General features: G+C 46.8%; 1 protein-coding gene across 2 annotated transcripts in view; it reads right to left on the bottom strand.

Moving 5' to 3' along the window:
* Positions 1-886, bottom strand: part of LOC126545470 (heat shock 70 kDa protein 12A-like) — a 200,060-nt gene extending 199,174 nt beyond the window's left edge. For both annotated transcript variants that reach the window (XM_050193347.2, XM_050193349.2), the window contains exon 1: positions 814-886. The gene's annotated coding sequence lies outside the window, so the exon portion shown is untranslated. The remainder of the gene's footprint in view (positions 1-813) is intronic.
* Between the last annotated feature and the right edge of the window lie 14,312 nt (positions 887-15,198).

Here is a 15,198-nt window from a genome sequence, read left to right as displayed (position 1 = left end):
ACAATAGACGACATTACACACTAACGTAACAAAACGTGTATACCATCTTCCAAGAATGTACGTTTGAAGTTCTTTCTATTTAACGTCAGTTTCTGACTTCCCGATCTCCAATTAAGAGCATGATATAATTTTTATTCTGCGCTGCTACTTCATGGGAGATGCGGCTGCATCCGCCACTACTATCTTTTGCATGACAGCTAGCATGGACTCCAATATAATGCCGTCAATTGAGCGATGCGCTCTTGTGCGAATGAAAAACATTCGCACCGTCTATGCTCTTACAACTGACAGCCTCGGGTAGTCAACGCAGTTAGAACGAAGAGAGACTATTCGGTATTGAAGAACTAGCCAATGGACTCTCTTCGTATTCTCGAAGCTTTCGTAACTAATTAGAGAAGCCACCTTATATAGCGTACGGCAAGGCTTGAACCAACAGGACAAGCACTCCGCGCCGAGGAGCCATCTATACAGGCGTGCAAGACAGTTTTCTGCTACGCCGAAGCCCTTTTACTCAGAATACAGCCGAGCTGAAATACGTGTAGTTTTTCTGCTCACCATACGGGCGATGTTGGAATAAATGCCAGAATACCACAACGATTATATTGCAATGCTATTCTAAGCAGCTTCTTTTTGCCTTCTGCATTGGCTAGAACAGGGTCACGCGGCTGTTGTCACTAGCAGAGTAACGCCAGAGCACAAGGCTAAATGAAGTAGAATCGGCACAAAACAATCGTTGTGTTATATTGGTCAAGGTTTCCCCGCGAGGAAGCGTTATGTACTAGTGGCCTAATTTTGACCGAGGTTGTCACTCACCTTCGCGCCGGCCGAACGCCAGCGTAGAGCCAGCGTCGTGGGGTGCAAATGAGGCGTCGTCCGAGGCACGTGGTCTCCGCCACACTGCGCACTCTTGTGGGCCGGTAGGCGTCGGGCTCTCGCGCGTCGCGCAGCTGCGACCGCTCACTCGGCGCCCTCAGCGCGACGACAGGAATGCGCCAACAGGAGAAACTCGAGGCGAGAGCAGCGCCGAAAACGCGGGCAGCTGCAGAACTGTTTTGCTGCGCTTCCGACGCTGGCGGTGAGAAAGTCCAAGGTGGAGGAAATAATAAAAAGCGAGAGAGAAGTGTGACACCGTTGCCGTCATCACTGCGTGCGGCGCGGGAGACGTCGCGTGGAGGATGGCTTATGCCCGCGCTGCCACCCGAGACACGGTGCCGGCTGCGTGGACCGCGAACGCCAGTGGCTCACAGCAGTGGCAGAACGAGACTTGCGCGGTAGGACGTGCTTGCTCGTCGCAGAGTCAGATCTCTCGGTATGCGTGGGCAATTTTATGTAGTGAGACTTAGGCGAGAGAAGTTGCACTATAAATATATTTCTTATTTAGGTAAGTATCATCGTCATCATCATCATGATCATCATCACATTCTTTATTCCTTCGTCCAGCGCAGGATGAAGGCCTCTCCCAACGATCTTAAATTACCCCTGTCTCGCGCTAGCTGATTCCATCTTGCGCCTGCAAATTTCTTAATTTCGTGACCCCACCTAATTTTCTGCCGTCCTCGACTGAGCTTCCCTTCTTTTGGTACCCATTTGGTAACTTTAATGGTCCACTAGTTACCTGCCCAACCCATTATATGGGCTTCCCACAGATATTTTTTTCTCTTAATGTCAACTTGAATATAGGCTATCCCCGTTTGCTCTCTGATCCACAACCCTCTCTTTATGTCTATTAACCTTACGCCTAACACTTTTCGTTTCACCGCTTAACCTCCAAGTGTCTGTCCCATATGTTAGGACTAGTAGAATGCAATGGTTGTACAGTTTTCTTCCACTTTTCAACGACATTGGTAAGCGTAGTTAAGTATAAGAATATACAATTGTTATCACAAGGACGAGGCTAAGCTTCGGCTTTCTATTATAGTTAAAGGTAAGGCTAACACGTACGGCTGACAGACCACGAATTATCCAGGACGATTGGAAAGCGAGGGAGACTTATGTATTAAGTGTTTGGAGCAGCTGACGGAGCTCGAACGATGGCATTTAAGAATCGTTCTTAATATAGCGCGTGATACGAACGCTTTTCATAGCCTTCGGCAGCATTTAGAATTTCAACCATGCGACTCACTTCTAAACCTATCTAGAATTAAACATCACACTTATCAAACACGTGGTTTACTAATTTCATGACTTTCTTCAACAGTTGGATGGATATTGCCTGAAAAGAAAGAAAGGAGGATAAAGAAAGCAAATGTTTCGTTCACCGGGCCAGGTAGTAAGCAAGTCGGGTGAGAGACAAACCGAATAGATGAAGGAGTCTCATCAGTTGGAGGCCTCGATCCAAAATGACATGAACTGGTTCATATCACCGCTGACAAACTGGTAAACATTTGCGTACGCTAGTATTAAAATAGGCTTGAAGAATGGCATTAGAGGTAGCCTGTCTTTTGCTTTCGTTCTCAAAATATTATAAAGAGAAGGAGACTGTATAGAGTCCTGGGGCCGTATAACGGAAGACTATTCCATTCTGAGTGTATTCCAATCACCTGACGTCAAATTTACGTAACCGCTTATGCAATCATCGGGTGTTGACCCGCAGTGCTTCTTGAACGGCGAGCATAGACCCGCGCCGAGTAACGGCGACATCGTAGATAACGTAGGCCCTCGTCGGGGCGCGCGACGCCCAACTGCAGGCACTAATAAAGTTGGCTCCAATTGAACAGCACAGTCAAACACTCTCCTCGTTTATGGCGGTCATTTTGCTTTCAAAGCCAATAGCATTACGTACCTTGACAGGTGTTTGGCTGAGAAGAGACGAGGAGTGCGCAGAAGTAGAGAGGGTTTGGTGAGGCCGAGTTAGCTCAGTGAAAGTGGATAAGCGGGTGAGAAGAGTGGTAGTGGTACCTACAGTTGGTCCTCTTCCCCTTGCTTATATAGCTTGCTGTAAATGGTAAAAAAATCGCGGCGGCGTGCAACGGGAGGTTACAAATGCCGCTAAAACGGATCCTTAGTGAGGGAGAGTTGGCAGAGCAATATCGTATGCGTGCCGAAAGGGTTAGGCAACATTATACTGCCACGCAAGTTTTTTTCATGCGTAAAGAAATTCATTCTGGATGGCAGCTCCAAACAGCCAGTGCCATAGCCATCGGCTGACAGTCATATGTTATTCCTTTCGGAACGGGGCAAAATGTGTACATGTTCTTTTGAGGTGGTGAGTTTTCGTCTTTTTTTTTTAGGCCGCGTGACAGACAGGTGAAGTGGGTGGAGCCCGGAACATTTTGACCAATAGTGGAGGGTTTATGGCGAAAAAGGCATAGCATGTAAAACAATATCTTAAGGCGCGTTAGGGGTCCCGTGTCGCAAAAAGTCCGGTGTCGGTGTCGGCGCCGGCGGAGTATTCCATATAAGCGAAAATTGTCGTCAATATTTAGGTATACGTATATGCCACACCTTACTAAATGACATGCGGTATGTTCGGGTTATATTTCCACACTATTCTATCATTAAAGTTGCTCATAACTTGTGTTACATTCTTGACAAAATTATTCCTCCGAATTTTGAGAATCACAGCCCACAAACAAATCTCATGAAACAAAACACCAACTGCGCATGCCGTCTGCGTTAAATCTTCTCAGACTTAAGTATTAAGAATGTGAAACAATAACAGAAACCCGAAAATGATGTAATTCTTTTTTGGCCCGGCTGTGCACTACCTCTGGCTCGGCCCACACAAGAGGCCGCGTTTGTAACAGAAAGGTCGCTTTCGTGCATAGCGTTCGTCGCCAGCGTTTCACGGTAAACATTACGGTTGCATAAGGTGCAGTTGCCGGGAAGTGTGAGAAGCAGTCAGGGCTCTTTGAGTGGTATCACGTTTCACTTTTAAAGGCGAAGCTCAAGCGCCTTCCAAGATATTTTCTTTTGGTCGTCCTAGTCATGTATAATCGTGTGTACAATTCATATTAGATGGGTAGTTTCACCAAGTTTCGTGACGTCGTGTGACGCGCAGGCGAAGTGGCCCTGGCCCGAAAGTTTTTAGCGATAGTGGAGGGCGAATCTAGGTAATGGAATATGAACAGATTTGAGTACGTTTACGTTACAGCGCCACTGAGGCACATAACAATACAGAACAAAAGCTTCGAGGGGCTTTGGAAGCCTTCGCTAACCTTGGCCTGGTCCTGCCGCAAAGCGTATCTCAAGGTCCGTAGGGTTTCATATTGAAATTACCAGAAGAAAATCTGGCGCTGCTGCCTTTCAACCATATAGTAAAAACCACGGCTATAGTACATGCATATTTCTACTATTTGGTGTAGCTTTGTGAAAAATTACGCTGCAACTTTTATTTAAGTTCTTGTTGGTTCAATCATGTTGCATGCTAGCCTCTCAAAGTTCAGAACAACATTCATTTGGGCTAGATGGTGCATACTTGAAGTCTCAAGGCTTCTCTCAAAAGTCTCGCAAAGTTTGTTTAGAGATTTTTAAGGGGTCCTGAACCACCTTCGGGCTTGGTGAAAAAAAAAGGGGGTCCAATTCATGCTGTAAAGATGCTTGGCCAGCGAAGCTACGGTATCACCTGATCCGATAGACCAATGGGACGTATGCTTGAATTGGGTCCTGCCGAGCCTGAGCACGACGCCGTTCTGCATACTGACGTTGCTGTTCCCGTCGCCGCTCATCGTGTTCAGGCTGCTCTTCGGGAGTCCTACCTCTGCGTGGTCTCTCCATAGCGCTATCAGAACGTAAGTGAAATCAGTTGCTAGGCCGGTTCATCTTTTACATATGAAAGTGTTACGTCACTTCCTACTTCCTATGCTACAGTTGCCGCTTCCGGGTAACTGCAGCTTATGCAACCGTAATGTTTATCGGGAAAGGCTTGCGGTGAACGCTATGCGCGAAGGCGAGCTTTGTGTTTTTTTTTTCTTACCCCTGCCCGGCCGGCGCCACCACTGCCGCGCATGCGCGAAGGCGAGCGCCATCTGCTGGCGCTGCAAAGAACCCAGCGGCGCACGTGGCACGCTCCTCTCCCTGCGATTGGTTGAGTTTTTACCCATGGACAAGACAAATGCATTATGGGGGGTGGAGGATAGTGTTATGCAGCTTCGCTGTGAAAGCATAGTCCGCGGATAGCATCCGGTGCTGTCAATACCTCCGCAAAGTTTTGCAGTCGTTCGCGCAGCGGGGAGCTGGTAAGCCGAGCGCTTAGTCACCTTTCTTTCAAATGCTCTATTTTCAGCAGAAACCTGCTCCTCACTCCTTTCTGGACGCTTCATTTCGTAATATAACAGATTCCCATACGCGACTGCCATTGGTCAATAGCTGACATCAATCAATAAGGGTGTTGGGATCAGTGCGCTTCTGCCTACTGTTACTGTGTATATTTATTGATGAAGTTTAATAAAAAGGTTGAAGAAAATTTCCTTTGGATTTCTGTAATAATTACGTGCTTCTGGAAGAAGCCGACTGTCGTCTGCTCACACTCGGCCGCGTCCGCCCGCGTAGGAATTGAACTTTAGCCACCCAGCTTATCGGTGTCGTAGCCATCGGGTCTCGCTAATTTCGGCTAGTTTTGAACACTCAACTAGCATCGAACCATGTGAAACTTGAGGTCAGCTTACTACACGCACGCTTGCCAGCGCGCGCTCACTCCTGGCCGCTCCTGGTTAGACGCCTTGGCAGACTTCGCTTCGTGTTGAGCGATTGACAGCGCTTCAATATGCGCAATTTTGATGTGGCTACTACCCTTCAGTGATGCTGGTGTAGGACAAAGTGAGCCCGCACCACGCAGTATGGCCACTGCAGACTGGAGCATATGAGCGCGCATTCAATCCCGTCGTGCACGAAACCAACGCGGCGCATGCGCACTGTAGTTGCATGTAGCTGCAGTCTCGCAACGAAGCGACACCGCGGGGTGCCGCGACGAGTCCGCAGGCTGAGCGCACTGGGGCTCGCTTCTCTGAGAAAATCGCAAGTAGCGGCGTCTACGTGAACACCCAAAATTGAACTGCGCAATTACACAGGAAAACTCAGACAGAGGTTCTGTATTAAGAAGAAATGCCTTGCTAGCTCTTTTAAGCGGAAATAGCGATGTTGGCGACTTTATATGCAATGTTAGTTGGTTCCAAAAAGTTATTGCACTAAATGGCAGAATTTTCATACCATAATTGTTATACACGCGTGGCAATAATAAATTTTTGTTGGTTGCAAAACGAGTGTTGTTAGAATTGCGCAATAAACCCTTACTAATAAGTTCAAACGGCAGTTCATTAATAATAATCTTAAAAAAATAATATAGGTCTGGTATTGAACAGTATTGAAACGACTTGCATATGGATAAAATGCGATAATCACTGAACAATGGAAGAGCACTCGTACGGCGTTTACTGTATGTAATGATGCGGAGAGTTTGTAGATCTGAATGTGCTGTAAAGATGAAATTTGTCAACGATACGTGTTTTTCCAGGTGACTGCTTGGTGTGCTAGATGACTATGGAGCAAAGAGAAGTAAACCGATAAGAGCAGATCAGTTGCAAAATTGGGTCGAGCTCGATCTAAAAACCAAAAGGTTAATTTTTACAAGGGCTTATAATTAAGTCATTATTGTCGTACCACTTAACTGCAGCTAGCGCGGCATTCATCTCAGAAGCTTGAGCGGTAAGTTATTTATCCATGCGTGATATCGTAGTGTCGTTCGCATACCAAACATAATGGGTCGTTAATGTACACGGCAAAAAGCAAAGGGCCTAGAATAGTTCCTTGAGGAACACCTTGGTTTATGGTTTTTGTTATTTGAGCATACACCAGCAAAGTAGATGATGCATTACCTGCCGCGCAAATAATTATTCAAGGAAGTTAGCGCAGCACCGGAAATTACGTAGGCTTCAAAATTGTTAAATAATAAGAACTGATTAATTTGGTCGAATGGCTTCGCAAAATCCAAAAATACAGAAGCTGCAAAACGGCCATAATCAATTGAGTGTTATATGAAATCCCTCGCAGAAAGTAAGGCTAAATTGGTGGAGCTCTCACGACGAAATACAAATTGACATGGCTTATTGATGTTCAATTTATTAAGGTACGAGTTTAATTTCTTAACAAAAACTGCTCAATAAGCTTGATAATCAAAGAAAAAAATTGAAATGGGTCTCTAATTAGTTGTGGCCTCCCTATCGCCTTTTTAAAAAATGCGGGCAAGTCTTAGCCCGTTTTAAGGAATCGGGAGAAGAGTCACTGGTAAATATGAAGTTAATCATGCGGCATAATGAATCAGAACTTAAACAAGAAACTAACTTTAAATGCCGTACAGAGATTTCGTCTAAACCAGCAAAAGTGTTCTTCAGGTTACTTCGACCGAAGCAGCAGGAATAAGAAAAAAAGTGAGTGAGAAAAACGCGGAATCAGTGTTGCCAGTTTAGCAGCCTTTTGCGTTGCCTTGCGGGAAAATGTGTTCGCGTGCGGGCGGCGGAATATTTAACGATTTTCAATTTGTGTTGGCGCACTTTTCGGCGGTGGAGCAACTTAAGATTTTTTTGGGCAATAATTCGTGGTTCACGTGGCGAAAACGTGCAGCTTGTCCATGCTCCTTTGGGAGTAAGGGAGAATTATATTGAATTTGCTTCGCATTTCATCCTCCACATTGTCGGATTCGCCATCTTGTCAGCTATGACTGGACCACAGGGTTGCCTCTCCGATTGGCTCGAAATGTCGCCATTACAGAATTTTACTTTGTCGAGAATAGCACCGCATGCCTCCATGCCTCCACTAAACTATAGCTCTAGCAGTTTCTACAATTAGTAGCACTTTCAATATTCGCCATTTTTGCAGACGCGCATTAGAGGATTTTGCCTCGTGAGGTGGCTCTGGTGAAATACATCCGAAAATTCAGTTCGCTAATTTCGCTTTATCAGTACTGGTGCTGCCCCAGTCCAATGTGAGTGTTGAGCGTGTTTTCAGCCAGCTGAATGTGATTAAAGCTACGTTAAACAATGTCTACTGAGATGACAAATGCCGTCCTTACTGTGCGGGCTGGTCTGCGAAGAAATTATAAAGGCTGGCCGAGCACGTTGTTTCCAAGATCGGCACGATTGGGGTCTACGGGGTCAGCGATGGCACCGACTCGAGACCCAGCTGCACGATAGCAAATAAATACAGACAGAGGACGTAGGATCATGCCAAGATGAAACAGAAGTCATTTTTATTTTGTAATTTGAATCATTACCGGGAGGTCGACCGTACTTCTGGCCAATGATTGTAGTTTACAGAAGCATCTTTTTTTAGTTGCGGTTCGCAATACGTTTCTGCACTTCGCATTCGCTTAAGGAAGGAAGGAAGGAAAAAGTGGAGAAGGAAAGGCAGGGAGGTTAACCAGTTTAGCTTAACCGGTTTGCTACCCTACACATGGGAGTGGGATGGGGGGATGAAAGATGGGGAGGAGAGAGAGAGAGAGAGCACATAACACAGCACATACATCGTTAGTTACAGTCCGTCATTCTTGCGCGGTACGTGATATCACTGTAACAGCCGCTTGTCCAAGCTCGTCTCTTTCATAAACCGAAGTAGACCCTTCGTCGCCTTCAGCTGCGATGTCTTCTGTCGGCGATATGCGAAAATAGTTGCAACTGACAATGGTCTATTGTCAAGGTGCGCTAGAACGGACGCCAGTGACTTTCTCTGAACATTATATTCAGGACAGCCGCACAGAATGTGTTCTAGCGTCTCCTCGCAAAGACAGGCATTGCACAGAGCGTTGTCGGCCATTCCAATGCGAAATGAGTAAGATTTCGGGAAGGCCACCCCTAGCCATAAGCGATAAAGCAGAGTGGCCTCACTTCGGCGGAGTCCAGTTGGCATACAGAGATGCATCAAAGAGGGCAGGTCGTATTGACGATTGCTCCGGTTGGTCTGGCTGCTTGGTGTGCACCATAGAGAGAGCGTGATCGCCCGTGCAAGCACTCGAAGTCTGTTTGCTGCGTCGGACCGTGAAAGTGGTATGGCCTCTTCCTGTGTGTCCTCAAGAGCTGCCCGAGCGGCTTTATCGGCGTCTTCATTTCCTATGACGCCGTAGTGACTTGGCAGCCACTGAAACGTCACGTGATGTCCTTTCTCATGTGATGTATGGAGTAGGCATCTAATATCGAACTCGAGCTTCTCGAATGGCCCGCGACGCAGAGCTGATAGCACAGATTGTAGGGTTGCCTTTGAGTCACTAAGATTGACCATTGTCGAGGTGGTTCCCGATTGACGAAACAAAGTGCAGCGCGAAGAGCAGCTAGTTCAGCAGATGTCGATGTCGTTGGGTGGTCAGTCCTAAAGCTGATGGTAATAGCTCTTGCTGGGAAAGCCGCAGCACCGGACGAACACTGGATGTTGTGGAACCATCAGTATAAATATGTACACTGTCCGCGTACCTCTCGTGCAGAAGAAGCAGAGACAGTTGTTTTAGCACAGGCGACGACAGCACAGACTTTTTCCCGATTTCTGGTACACTGAGATGGACTGTGGGGCTGATAAGACAGCAAGGGGGTATCGATGGTTTAGATGCCGCGGTGAAGCCCGAGGGAAGTTTGTCGTTGTACTTGACTATATTTTTAGAGAATGATGCATGGTGCCTGTCTGAAGGTAGTGTTGCAAGGTGGTGATAGGGGGCACGTGCAAAATGTCTGATGTGCGTTCTCAGGGCTTCCACCGTAATGTGAGTTTGCATTGAATGGTCCCGAGCAATCGCAATAGTTACCTCTGTTGACGTGCATCTGGGCAAACCAAAGCAAACTCTGAGTGCTTGAGCTTGTGCTGCCTGCAGAACACGAATATTTGTCTTGCAGGAGTTGTTCAGTACAGGTAGACTATATCTTAAAAAAACCGAGAAAGAGAGCTCTGTAGAGTTTTAGCATTGCGTCTACTGACATCCCCCACGTCTTTCCTGTCAAGTATTTAAACAACTGGGAGGTTGCTGTCAGGCGCCGTTTCATGTAGGCCATGTGCGGGCTCCAACAGAGGTATCGGTCGATAATTACGCCAAGAAATCTGTGGGTTCTGACATAAGAAATGGTCCGCCCATTGATTGAGATGACATAAGGCTTCATTGGTTTGCGAGTAAATGCCACTAGCGCGCATTTTTCTGGTGATATGCTGAGACCTTGTTCACGCAAGTAGCTCGCTGTCAAAATCGCCGCTCATTGAAGCCGCGCACGTATCTTAGGACGTGCGACTGCCGAAGTCCAGACACAGATGTCGTCTGCGTATATTGAAATTTTTATGGTAGTTAGCAAGTATTCAGCAAGTTCCATAAGAGCGAGGTTGAATAGCGGCGGGCTGAGAGCAGCGCCTTGAGGAACGCCCCTGCTGGTATAGCGTCGCGTAGTTGGGCCATCGTCAGTTAACACATAGAATGATCTTGCAGATAGGTAACTTGCAATCCACAAAAAGACTCGACCACCTAGGCCAACCGTCACAAGAGGGTCGAGAATGGCTTCATGTAATACGTTATCGTATGCCCATTTCACATCTAAGAATAAAACTGCAGATAAACGCTTACGGGACCTTTCGTGCTCGACATATGAAACGAGATCAACTACATTGTCGATGGAAGAGCGGTCACGTCGGAAACCAGCCATGGAATTCGGATAAATCTTGTAGTGTTCAAGGTACCATTCCAGGCAGCCAAGGATCATCCGTTCCATTATCTTTCCTACACAGCTGGCCAGCGCTATTGGGCGGTAAGATGTGAGCTCTAGCGGGGATTTGCCCTGCTTCAAGAGTGGCACAAAGCGGCTTACTTTCCATTCGTCAGGAACATTTCCCTCCTGCCTTGAGGTGTTGTAAAGACTCAACAATTCTATCCGTGCGGATTCTCTGAGATAGCACAAGGCTCAGTATGACATACCATCTGGACCCGGAGATGATGCGAGCCTGGAGAGAGCTAGTGGCACCTCGAGCTCCTCCTTTGTAAAAGGAAGGTCCATGCGGGAATCACGGGAATGGGGGACGTCATCTCGGGCTGGAAGATCTGGACGAGTCGCTTGGTCTGCGATCCGCGCACAAAAGGCTTCTGCGACATCGATGTCTTGCCGCCCTTGGAAAAGCGCGAGCGCCTTGAATGGAAAACGCTGTTCCGGAAGGCAACGTAAGCCTTGCACCGTTTTCCAAACCGGAGCCAGTGGCTTGCGGGGATCGAGTTTCTGGCAAAGTGCTGCCCAACGTTCGGACGCTAATCTATCCATACGACGCTGAATCTTCTTTTGCATCCTCCTGGCTGCCCTAAGGTCATGGATTGATTTTGTACGCCGATATCGACTTTCCGCCCGGCGACGAAGTGCTCGAATTAAGTCGCTCTAATTCTATGTCGAAGTCGTTTCGCGTGTAAGAGATCGTCAGCATGCGAGTGGCGTTTTGCATCGTATTTTTGATTGTTTGCTCTAACCCAGAGGGTAGGCCCTCACGGCAGGCATCTTCCATATCAGATTTGAAGTTGGCCCATTGAATCTTCCGAATGGTATTCCGTGGGCCAGATCTAGATGAAAAGCCTTTGATGTTCAGATAGGTGGGAATGTGATCATTCCCATGTGTCTCAATATCTGGAAACCACTTCACACATCTGGCGAGAAAGTTGGAGACGAAAGCAAGGTCGAGGCAGCTGCCGTATGTCATGCCTCGAAGAAAAGTGGGGCTACCATCGTTCAGGAGAGTAAGGCCATGGTTGTAGGTGTTGCTTGGTAATCTTCGTCCTCTTGCATTTGTCCTTGTACTTCCCCATGCTGGATATATAGTGTGCATTGAAATCACCTATGATTACTCATGGGGTGGGACAAACACTCAAGATATCCGCTAATCTTTTAGTATCAAAATTGCTGGAAGGTGATATATATACGCCTATGAGAGTAAACAAGAGTTTTTTTTTTTAAACTGTGATGCATATCTATTGATTGTCGTCGTGGGGCGCAATTGGTTGCAAAACATAGGTGAGTTCACGACGAACAAAAACGATGATTTTGCTGCATGCACCATTTGTTGATGACATGATAAATTCGTACCCTGACAGTCTGATTGGTTTCGACAAGTTGGGCTCACAAATGACGATGAGTGGAGACACATTGGTGTACACAAACTGACGAAAATCTGAAATTCGTGATTTTAGCCCTCTGGCGTTCCACTGGATAACGGACGCTGCCTTGACTTCTTTTCGGATCTTTCTACTTGAGGAATTCAAGCAGTGGGCTTAAGGCGTCCAGCACTTTAATTGCGCTTCGAGCAGACGGTGTCCCCATGTCCACTAAAATCACTCGGATGGCTTCCATGAGGGAACGTAGCACCGAGATGATTGACGATCTGTTTTAGACGAATCATCCATGACCGGAGAAGGCTCCGGTGGGGCCGCGACCTTCTGAGGTTCCTTAGCAAGGGAGCGGCTCGGTAGCGTAGGCCATTTCTCTAAAGCAAGAGTCTTATCTGGTTCCCTCGTGGAAGTGGTGGGCCCTTAATTTCGCGGCGCAACCAAGTGGTACCGTAGTGGAGTGGGTACTATCACTTCGCGCATGCGCCTTCTTTGAAGACGTACGATGGTGGCGACGCCGACGCCGACGCCTACGCCGGACTACTTCGGCTGCCTCCCTGTGGGCCGAATTGTCTCTGGCCATTTGCTTCAGAACCGCGCGTTCCCTCTTGATGTGGGGACAGTCTTTCGACGAGGCTGCGTGAGGGCCGTTACAGTTGGCGCACTTCAGAACTGTGGCACCGCAGGACTCTTCTGCATGAGGTTCAGCGCAACGGGGACAGAGTAGCGAGTTGGGACACACGCCCTTGACGTGTCCTAGCCTGAAGCACTGATTGCATTGAGGCGGCTTCTGTATGAATGGTCGAACCGGATGTCGGAAATGTCCGACTTTAACGTGGGATGGTATACAATCCCCCTTGAAAATTACTTTTACGCAGCGCGTATTCCCAAGGCGGCGCACTTGCGTAATGATCGTGCCCTCGTTTGCCGGCTTGATGAGGCTAGGTAAATCATCATTGGGAATGGCAATGTCAATTTCGTAAATTACACCGGCTATGGATGTGTCGTCGATCGGGATAAAGGACCACATTTTGATTACACCTAGCTCCGTGATTTCATGAAGTTTTCCAAGCGCACTCGCGTTGTACACGTCTATGGCGAGTATATTCTTGCGTGGATTTATTCTGATGTCTTTAATTTGATCCGGCACCGCACATTCCAGAAAAATAGATAGTGCTTGCCTGTTCAGCAACCGTACTTTGCTTGACGGTTCTTCCGGCATAAAGATGATGACGTGTGGCCAGCGCGCAGGCGTTGACTTCATAGTCGTTGTACTCGCAGGAGTTGACGGCGCTGTGTTGGCGATCTTTCCCCTCACCCTCTTACTTCTGACGGGTATGAAGCCGTCGTCGGATGAGTCGGACTCTTCCGACATAGAGTACAGCTCGGTGTCCTCCGTGTCGCTGGGGGAGCCAACTCGCTTCCTTGCGGTTGACGGCCGTGATGACTTCTGGCCAGGCGGGCTTCTGGCATGCTTCGCGTCCATGGCCGCAAGACGGGGAGGTGAGGCACCCAGAAAGGCGAAGATGTCACCAAAAATTCACAGAGCACAGAAACAAGTGTTCTGTCAAGCAGACATATATCAAGAAGACATATATCAAGAAGACTTGATAATATTGGTAATTTATGCCTTTTATCGCATTATCGTCAAATAAAAAAACAGCCTTTTCTGCCCAATGCAACTTTTTTCCCCTGTGTTTTATGGAGACGCAATAAAACATGATTTAAACGTGATCCTAATTGTTGACTGCATTTAGCGGGTTTTCAGCGGATTTTCGGTGCTCGTATCGCGGGTTTGTACGTTTTCTTCTTCTTTTTTTTGGGGGGGGGGATTAAAGTAGAATTATTTTTTAATTTCTAGTTGGCAACCCTGCACGGGAGACTCGGCAGGTGCGTGTAATTGCGAATACTTTTGGGTGAGGAAGAATACTCGGACAAGCTTCAGCATCCTCTGCATGCTGGCGATGAGTAACGCCATTTTAACTTGTTCTAGAAATATCTGCATTTGAGGAAGGCAGGTATAAGAATTGATTAAGCAGCTTCTTTATTTATAGATACTGTAATCGCCAAAGGTGATTTTAGCAGGGTGGTAAAACAAAGTCATGCATGAATGGCAAGCATGCTGTAAAAAAAAAAGAAAAGAAAAGATTGGGCTCATGCTGACACGTTTCCACTTTTTGGGGGATTATCTTTTTTTTATTATTAAATGGTATTTAGGAGATGTTGTCGCCTTTAATCGGCACCGGCTACTCCTTTTCACATAGGGACCTAAAAAAAACATGAATAAATCGTAACAAAAATAGTGAAGTCATAACAGCACTAATTCTGGCAACATAAGTCCACTAATTTCACACTATAACTGAAAGACAACCCCCAAATCATAAAAACACAAAGTCCAGTCCCGTAAGTAGATAAATTCCACAAAAAAAAGTCAATCTTTATTAACAGCAAATGCGTTAATTGTAATAGTACCATTTCTTAGCATGTTTTATTAGGGAGTTTAGAGTGTCCCATTTAAGGTACTATATCAGTTGGCGTAACTTAACATTTTCTCGTGGACTATTCATGCGATTATATCTTTGAGAACGCTAGATTCCTCTAACTTGATTGCGCACGAAATGTGATTCGCGTTGGATGTGGCTCTCAAATTTCCGCACAGTAAAACTGCGAAACCATAGTCTCAGGCTAGACAGTGAAGGTTCGTCAAAAATTTTAGATAATTTTCGTTCTAAAACGTGGTAGCCTGTGGCAACGGTGCTCCGTTGCTTATCACATGACCTCTCATGTACGCTATAACAACATGACAAATAACTAGCTTTCGTGCCACAATTGAATAGTTGTCTTCACATGGGCCTTTTCTTCCAGTTTCCGTGTCAAAGTAATATTTTCTAATTTGCTCAAAATTATAGCTCGAAACTATCACCTCAGTTTCTCATATGCGTACGTCTCATCTACCCGTCTTCTGATAATTTCGTTAATTCAATATGCTACCAGTGCCAGGCGGAAGGTCCAGGTCGCCGCGGGCGTGTGCGTGCACTTATGCGTGCACGCGACGCAGCGTCGTCTGCGAGCGCGATGTTCAATATGAGCACTCTGCAAAAGGCATCTATTTGCCGTACAATCACACGAGTTTTCATTTATTTTGCGGCAAGGTTATTGAA

This window comes from Dermacentor andersoni, chromosome 1, assembly GCF_023375885.2.
Source record: "Dermacentor andersoni chromosome 1, qqDerAnde1_hic_scaffold, whole genome shotgun sequence".
NCBI classification, from domain to species: domain Eukaryota; kingdom Metazoa; phylum Arthropoda; class Arachnida; order Ixodida; family Ixodidae; genus Dermacentor; species Dermacentor andersoni.
Note: the sequence above shows the minus strand (reverse complement) of the source record. Positions and strands in the feature narration are given on the sequence as shown.